Source organism: Rhea pennata, unplaced genomic scaffold (genome assembly GCF_028389875.1).
Source record: "Rhea pennata isolate bPtePen1 unplaced genomic scaffold, bPtePen1.pri scaffold_26, whole genome shotgun sequence".
NCBI classification, from domain to species: Eukaryota; Metazoa; Chordata; class Aves; order Rheiformes; family Rheidae; genus Rhea; species Rhea pennata.
The window spans coordinates 4299275-4307499 of NW_026907677.1; the positions used below are offsets into that span (position 1 = coordinate 4299275).

Genomic DNA, 8225 nt, shown 5'->3' on the forward strand with positions numbered 1-8225 from the left:
CAGAAGCAGCACAGGAAGCAGCTGCCCTGTTCCTCTCCCTCCTCCCTTGATTCCTGGGGGGGTCACTAGTGCTGCAGCTCTCATACCTCAGGGCTTCTCAGCACCTGCCAGGCCGCAGCACAGGCTGAAAACCCCCGCTGTGTCCCCGGGATGCTCACAGGCAGCAGCTGCCCCCAGCACAGTGCAGAGGTTTCTCTCTCTCCCCTCCCTTCCCCTCCCCTCCCGCAGACTCTCCCAGGGCCCTGGGGCAGCAGCATTTCCCCACACACCAGCACCAGCAGCCATGGGCACACAGGCCCCGCCCCCACACCCGGAAGTGACGCCTCTCACACCAAGGCCCCTCCCACTCCGCACTCCCCCATTGGCTCCCATTGGACATGGCCTCCCGGGGCGGGACACCAGGGAGGGGCGGGAGGGAGGCGGCAGTGCGCATGCGCTGTGCAGGGGCTGGGTGGGGAGGGGCGGGCAGGGAGCCGAGGGGAGGGGCCTCGAGGGGAGGGGCGGGGCGTGGCAGAGAGGGAGGGGCGGGGCCGGGCAGGGCGGAGCATGCGCAGTGGCCCAGAGGAGGGCGGTGAGGGGCGGGGCGAGGGCGGGGCTGCCCGGGCCCTGCGGGCGGGGAGGGGGCGAGAGGCGGCTGCTGCCGCGGGGCAGCGTCTCCCGGCCCGGGGCCACCCGGAGCCTTTAGCCACAGCACCGGGAGCTGCCGCACCGGGTCCAAGGGCCGCGGGCTGGGCAGAGCGAGTAGCCGTGTGCACGGGGGCAGCCAGAGCCGCCACGGCCCGGCTGTGTGGCAGCAGCGGCTGGGGAAGGCCCGGCCCAGCCTGGGCCACCTCTGGCCCCTGGGAGGCCCCGGCTCTTGCGCCCCTTCTCCTGGTGGCCCCACGGCTCGGTGCCAGCTGCAGTCACCGTTTCTTAGCACCGTCCCAGCTGTGAGGAGACGCCGCGGGTGCAGCAGGGCTTGTGGGGGCTCCAGGCTGGAGGCAGGAGGCAGCCAGCGTCCCGGTGCCCCTGCTGACAGCCCCGCTTTCCCTGGGCAGGTCCCCAGCTGCACTCTGAGCCCAGCCCGGCTGTGGGCACCAGGAGGAGCAGGATGTGCAGAGCCTCCTGACGACCATGGCCGGAGCCAGGCTCTCGGGTATTGCAGCAAATCAGCTGTGGGAGAGCTGTGCCCTGCTGGAGGGCACTTGAGCCCCTCAAGACACCTCCGCAGAGGCAGTCGAAGGTCTGAAGGTGACGTGTCCTCAGGAGAGTGTTAACCCACAGCCCCATCGCAGCCCTGTGCATTCAGTTCTGCTCCAGAGATGCCTCCTGGCAGTGGGGCAGTGTCGCGGGGCATCTGCGTCTTGGCAGGTGCCTGGGGCGGTGGAGAACAGACCCCGTTGCTGCTGGTGCTGTGGGTGGGCAGGGAGTTGGGGAAGGCACTTTCTGAGCTCCCTTGCAAGCCTGCTGCTCTCTCCATCAGCTTTGGAGTCTCGGGCTCTTGTGCAGGCTTGTGGCTCCTTTCCCTTCCACCCACCCCAGCAGCAAGGACCCCAGCTTGCTCCCACCAGAGGCACAGGCTGCCTTGGCTGCCCGATGCATAGGGCTCATGAGCTTCTGCACATGCCCTTGCAAAGGTGTAGAGCTGAGCTATGACGGTGGCCTTGAAAGCCTCTGCCTGACTGCATGGAGCTTCCGAGAAGCAGGTGAGAAGCACTGGCAAAGAGCAGGAGGTTTCTGCCTGCCAGCAGGCTGGCTGCATGCTCGGCCTGGCAGCCTGCAGGCACATGCCTGGAGGTGCCCAAGGCAGCTGCCACTGCCCATCTCTTGCCCCACACCAACAAAGCCTCTGCCCAGCCAGCCTGGCTAGCAGAAGAAGCAGAGCATCATCAAGACACCTACCTTACCTCCTTCTGCTCCTGCCAGGGCTCAGGTCCAGCTGAGGCTGCCTCTTGCAATGCTTGGCCCTCTTCCAAGTGCTTCTTGCAGCCAGGTGTCCCTGGCAACATGCAGAACCAGAGGTACCAAATTCCACAAGCATTCAGAATTGCTTCACTTGGTAGATCATTTCCACTTTGCAGATTTGGAAGGACACAAGTTGTTCTGGGTGTCTGACATGGTTTGCAAACATTTTCATATACCACCTGCTTTGCCATCCTGCTGCTGTTCATGCTTGCATCTTGTTATTTTATTTTATTTTTTCCATCCCCACTTAGTCTTTCTCAGTCTTAGCATGCTGCTGGAGGAAAGGAGAGGAACTGGGGTGTGTGTGAGGATGTAGACAGGGAAGACAGAGGGTGTGGAAAAGGTGCAGAAAGCAGGCATGTAGAAGTAGGGAACCCTGCTGGAAGAGCAAGATTTTCTGCTGTCTCACTATGGCAAAAAAGCAGGAAATGGAGAATAAGAAGGGAAAAGAAACTTTTGTCTTCCATGCAGGACATTAGGTTCCCTCTTACTGCAAAGAATTCATGGAATTACATCAATTCTCTGAGCCTTCCACCTCAAGGGTTTCATTTCCTTCTGGTGTGCCAGGATCAGGATGGCAAAAGGCAGTTAAGGTGCTAGAGTCTGCCTCTGGAGTGCAGCACCAAGATTCAGGGCTCAGGGAGAGGAAATGTGTGTGGTGATAAGCTAGCCCAGCTCCTGAAACACAGCACTGGAGCTCTTTTTCTTTCTTTCTTTCTTTTTTTTTTCCTCTTGTCATGGTGGCAGGTTGGGGGTTGTTGACACATGGAGCTGAGGGGCTCAGGCTATAAAAAACTCCGTTGAAATTACCAGATTTATTCCTCTAGGCAAAGATACACATCTGTCTACTAAGTCGGTGTGTGCAGGAGGTGGGGGAAGGCTGCCTCCAAGTGAGTGTCTTGACTCAGCAGCCATAAATGTTTTCAGTTCTACAGAAGCAGCTCTTCAGAGATTCAGGTGTTGTGTCCTTGTGATACTAGTATCCAGTTTGTTGGGGAAAGCACAGCAGTCGGGTGCTTGAAGGGCACAGAAGTGCAAAGGAACCTGGAAAGGGCAAATGAAATGAAACTGAATAATATATGTCCTCACTCATCTGAATGCACAAGCCAAAAACCTGGTGCATGTGCTGGACTATCTGTAAGACTGTTGTAAATGGAGCTCCCAGGGAGTCTCCAGCAGCCTCCCAGCATACCTGGCAATGTGGAACCTAAATGATAGCTGGTGCTGTCCTCTGGGCTTGCCGGGTGCTGGTGAAAAGGAAGTTTGGAAGAGAATACAGACCCGGGTGGAATAGGCTGCCATGTAACTAATAACTATGTATCCATGCAGACAGACATGTATGAACACATGCAAACAGGCTGTAAACTGAAAACTGTGTCGACCAGATCGTACACAGAAACAAAGTGTCAGAGCACACCTACTGCATGCGAAAATGCAGCAGATTTTGAGGAGGTAGGGGATGGAAGCGAGCCAGACTGTTCCGTGGGAAAAGGAGCACAGACAGGGCATGTTGACCCAGAGGCATGGTGGCTTGTTTGGGGCTGTATCAGTGTTGTCTCCAAACTGGGTTCTTTTACCGAGTGTGCAACTAACCAATAGACGCGCAGGATCGAAATACTTGTTCATTTCTGCACAGGGATGGGTGCTTGGTGGTAGATCCACAAAGCTAGCACACCTTTTCCCTTTCTCATTCTTTATCTATAAACACTTTTCAGGAAGTACTTTATACAGATTTTTCTGTTGGTTACAGTTTTATCACATCACATTCTTGCTCTGTGCTTGTGCTTTAACATCCATGTTAATTAGCATAGGAAGCAGAGAAGAAGGTGGTAACATCATTATCATGTCATTACCATCTCATTATTCATTTTGAGGGGTGCACTTTACTAGGTTAATAGGCCCTAATGAACTTGTAAGTTCCTCTGGGTTATTCTGCTGTTTTTGTCCTCTCTGTTCCTGACGTTCTTCAAAGTGTTGTGGTTTCCTCACGGTTATTTGGCTGGAGCCGGTTGTCCTTTGCAATACTGTTTTCCAAGATCCTCTCTCCCTTGTCCTTGAGTCTTGTTGGCTCTTGGAGGGTTTCCACAGCATCATTCCAACAGAGCGCCGGTGTTCCCGTGGGGGTCCAATTTTGCTTTCCTGCAGAGGTATTACAAGAGGTATTGCAAGGACATTATACTGTAATTCCATTTGGAATCAAATCAGCAACCCCAGGCTCGGTTCCCTGTTCCACTGTCTCTGGGTGGGTTCCACCAACAACCTTTCTGTTTACAGCCAAATGCACTGCCAGTTGGCCCACAGAAACCCCCCACCTGGGGCTGTGCCGGGGACTCCAGTGTCAGCACTGTCCTGGTGCTGCAAGAATGGGAATGTCCCTGAGCGCAACCCCATACCCAGCCCCAGGCAGGGGGATGCTGCCCTTTGCCCATGGCCGGGTGCTGGTGGACAGCGTGGTGCAGGGGGAGGCCTGGAGCCTGGCTGAGGGGCTCTGGGCAGCTCCCTGCTCAGCACCAGCTCTGCCTGCTCCCCTGCTCCCTCCACCCCACACCCTGGGGGCAATCGGAGCTGTGGGCACATCCCCCTGGGGAGGGCATTTCCCTCACACCACTCCCTCCTGCTGCTGCCCTCGCGGACACAGGTGACGCACACAGGAGTGCTGCCTGCGCTGGCAGAGGTGACTCAGGGAAGGGGCTTGCCCCTCTCCATCGAGCCTCCCCTGGCAGGGCCAGAGCCTGGCAGCAGTGCCTGCAGTAACACTCTCCTCCTGACCCAATTAGCTGCAGAGATGCTGCAGGGGCAGCGCTCTGTGGGGTGGTCCTGTGCAGGAGCAGTCCCAGGGCAGAGGCAAGGCCAGCTTCCCCCGCGGCCTGGCAGGAGGGTCTGAATGGAGTTTTCTGGGGAGGGTCTGAGGGCAGCAGGGCACAAGGGTGCTGTGCTTGTCAGGGACATGGCATGGGAGGAGAGGGCACCCTAAAGATCAGCCCCCAACGACATATGCCATGTGTAAGGGGATGTAGCTCAGTGGAAGAGCGCCTGCTTTGCATGCAGGAGGTCCTGGGTTCAGTCCCCAGCATCTCCACCAAGGACTTTTGTGCCTCGCTGTGTTGTCTTCCCAGCAGATATAAGGGTGGTGGAAGTCCCCTGGGTGAGCCTGGGTCTCTGATTGGGAGGCTGCTTCCTGCCGTCCATCAAAAGCCTCATCAACTTCCTCTTCCTGAGCTGGTGGCTTGTTGTAAACACCTACAGCAGTGTCTGCCATGTTAGCCTGCCTAGTCATCCTCACCCATAAGCTCTGGACTCACTGTTCATCCACCCCTAGCCTTCCATGATGGAACGAGTGGCTGGGGAGAGAGCGGGAGAGCAGTGGAGGTTGTCTCCCTTGACTTCAGTAAGCTTTTAAACACTGTCTCCCATAGCATCCTCATAGGCAAGAAGTGTGGGCTAGATGAGCGGCCAGTGAGGTGGCTTGAGAAGTGACTGAACGGCAGAGCTCAGGGGGTTGTCATCAGCAGTGCAGAGTCTAGTTGGAGGCCAGTGATGTCCCTCCAGGGCTCCGTACTGGGGCCACTCTTCTTCAACTTAGTCGCCAGGGACCTGGACGAAGGTACAAAGTGCCTCCTCAGCAAGTGTGCCGACGATAATAAACTGGGAGGAGCAGCTGATGCATCAGAAGACTGTGCTGCCATTTGAGAGACCTGGAGAGGCTGGAGAGGTGGGGGGAGTGGAACCTCATGAAGTTCAACAAGGGCAAGTGCACGGTCCTGCACGTGGGGAGGTATAACCCCATGCACCAGTGCAAGCTGGAGGCTGAGCTGCTGGAGAGCAGCTCTGCGGAGAAGGACCTGGGAGTGCTGGTGGACACTAAGTTGACCATGAGACAGCAATGTGCTCTTGTGGCCAAGAAGGGCAGTGGCAGCCTGCAGAAGGGACGATTGAGAGGGGATCTTATCAACGTGTACAAGTACCAGAAGGGAGGGTGTCAAGAGGATGAGGGTCACACTCTTTTCAGTGGTGCCAAGCAGCAGGACAAGAGGCGGTGCGCACCAGCTGAAACACAGGAAGTTCCACCTGTGTGTGAGGGAAAACTTCTTTCTTGAGTGACCAAGCACTGGAAGAAGATGCCCAGGGAGGTTGTGGAGTCTCCCCTAACATTCTCTGATTCTGCGATTTTCTGATTGCCTCAGTGCCCCCCACCCCTGAGTCTGGTCCTGGACAACCTACCAGAACCATAAGTTCTGGTAGGGCAGATGTAATGATGGAGTGGGGCAGCCATAGATGCCTGCGACCCTCTTTGGGTCCCTGGCCAGTGCAGTAACAGCAGGGTTTGGTCCAGGTCTTTGCGGCCCCTTCTCGTCTCAGTCCACCCCTCCTGGCCCTTTCTCTTCCTGGCTTTCATTTTGCAAGATCAATAGATGTTTTAGGAGGACCCAGAGAGTGGGGGGCAAGTGGGGCAGATGATTGGCACTGTACTAGAGGAGGTCCTGGTGCAGAGGGGACAGGGAGGAGCCACCCAAGCTGTGCTCCTGGCTGTGGGCAGTGACAGCTGGGAGGGCTGTGGGTGCTCCTGGGTGCCAGGTGCTGCTGCGGCACAGCGCAGGGCTGCGACGGAAACCTTTTGAAGCAAAGGAGGACTCCAAAGCAAACACCCTGAGTGCCCCGTTCAGCCCCATCCTGCTGCAGGGCCAGCCCTGGCCAGGGCCCTGGGGGTGATGGGGGCCGTGCCTCTCTGTGACACGGGCTGTGGTCACAGGAGACATCCTGTGTCACAGCCACAGTTGCCGTCCCCCACCCAGACCCGGCCTCTCCCCACATGTCCCAGTGAGGCTGGTCTAGCGCAGGCGCTGGGGCTGCTCTCGGCACCTCTCTGCTGCCAAGAGCTGCCGAGCCTGAGCAGGAGCCAGGGAGCAGAGGTCAGGGCAGTGTGGGGTTGTACAGAAGTGTGCAGGAGGAGGAGGAAGAGGAGAGGAGCTGCTTCCTCATCACCTGCCACTGCAGGGGTGACCCAGAGCACGCAGGACCAGGATGGAGCTCTGGGACGCTGGCCATGGGAAACGGCGTGGACAGGGGGTGCCAGCACTCCCCACCTGGGGTAAGGCCTTCCGGAGATCCTCCTCAGGTCTAGCAGGGATCCCCCCCAGGTCTGGCAGGGTATCGCCTGGAGGCAGTGCCCACCTCAGCCCCTGTAGGGAATGGGGCCTGTTTGGGGAGGGGGTGCTCTTGGAGGACGCTCGCACTGCTCATCCTCTGGCTGAGGCAGGTACGGAGCAGCTGAGAGCTGCCCCCAGAGCATGACGGGTCTTTCCCTTCTCTTCCAGAGCAGCTTGCTGTCTGGGAAGAGGTGTCTGACTACATTGTGCGGCAGCTGATGCTGAACCAGGTGGGTGTGCCTTGCGGGGCCTGCCCCGGGAAGCCTTCTCCTGGAGCTTGTGTGTCTGTGGGATGACTTCTCTGCTTTGACTGGCAGAGTTGAGAGGGTGAAGAGGAGGGGGATGAAAGCATCTGGAAAGGTCTTCCAAAGAAGGGCCCCAAGGTTTCTCCAAAGCTTTGTCCAGCGCTTTGTCTGTCCCCTTTGTACAGCAGGATGGAGCAGGGCACCGAGCACCATCCCCACGCCCTGACAAGTGCCCGGCCTGTCCAGCTGCCAGTCTCATCGTTCTTCTCTTCCTTCCTGTTTGCAGGGAGTCCGAGTTATTCGCCTTGGCACATTTGACGTAGTAACCGAACAAGTCGGTGGTGGGAAGCATGCTCTTCTCACTGTTCGCAGGCCCGTGTTCCATCTGTCGCGGAGTATTGCAGAGCTTCCCGGCCTCGCCTATGACATGGCCTATGCTCCTGGTAAGAGGAGAGGCTGAACCGCTTGCTTCCCCTGGGGACATCCTTGGGGTGTGCCTAACTGCTGGGCAGCAGTGACTGTTAGGAAGCTAGAATTCCTTCAGCAGCTGTGGAGAACAGCTTCAGGGGGTTTTAAAGCACCAGGACAACATCATGCACATTACAGTCACACTCCCTCTCTCCCAGACTTGCTTTCACAACTGTCCACAAGCCAGATGTCTTGGGGCTGCTGCTTCTCTGCTACTGACTGCGTTCCCCTTCTGCTGCTTCCCAGGTCATAAGCTCTCCGAGCCCCTCAAGTACGCTCACATAGCCTCGGCCCTCTCTGTTCCTCGGAAGACAGTGGAGGCGTGCATAGAAGAGACCATGCGGCTTTTCTCCCGCTGCCTGCAGAGCGGGAAGAACGTGGCCCTTGTGCTGAAGGGCCTTGGCACGCTTGTAATTCAAGG

The 8225-nt window shown here is 57.6% G+C and overlaps 1 non-coding gene across 1 annotated transcript; it reads left to right on the forward strand.

The window, feature by feature from the left end:
• The first annotated feature begins 4951 nt into the window (after positions 1–4951).
• TRNAA-UGC (transfer RNA alanine (anticodon UGC)) lies at positions 4952–5023 on the forward strand. The gene has a single exon. It is a non-coding gene; the product is annotated as a tRNA-Ala (tRNA).
• Positions 5024–8225: the final 3202 nt, after the last annotated feature.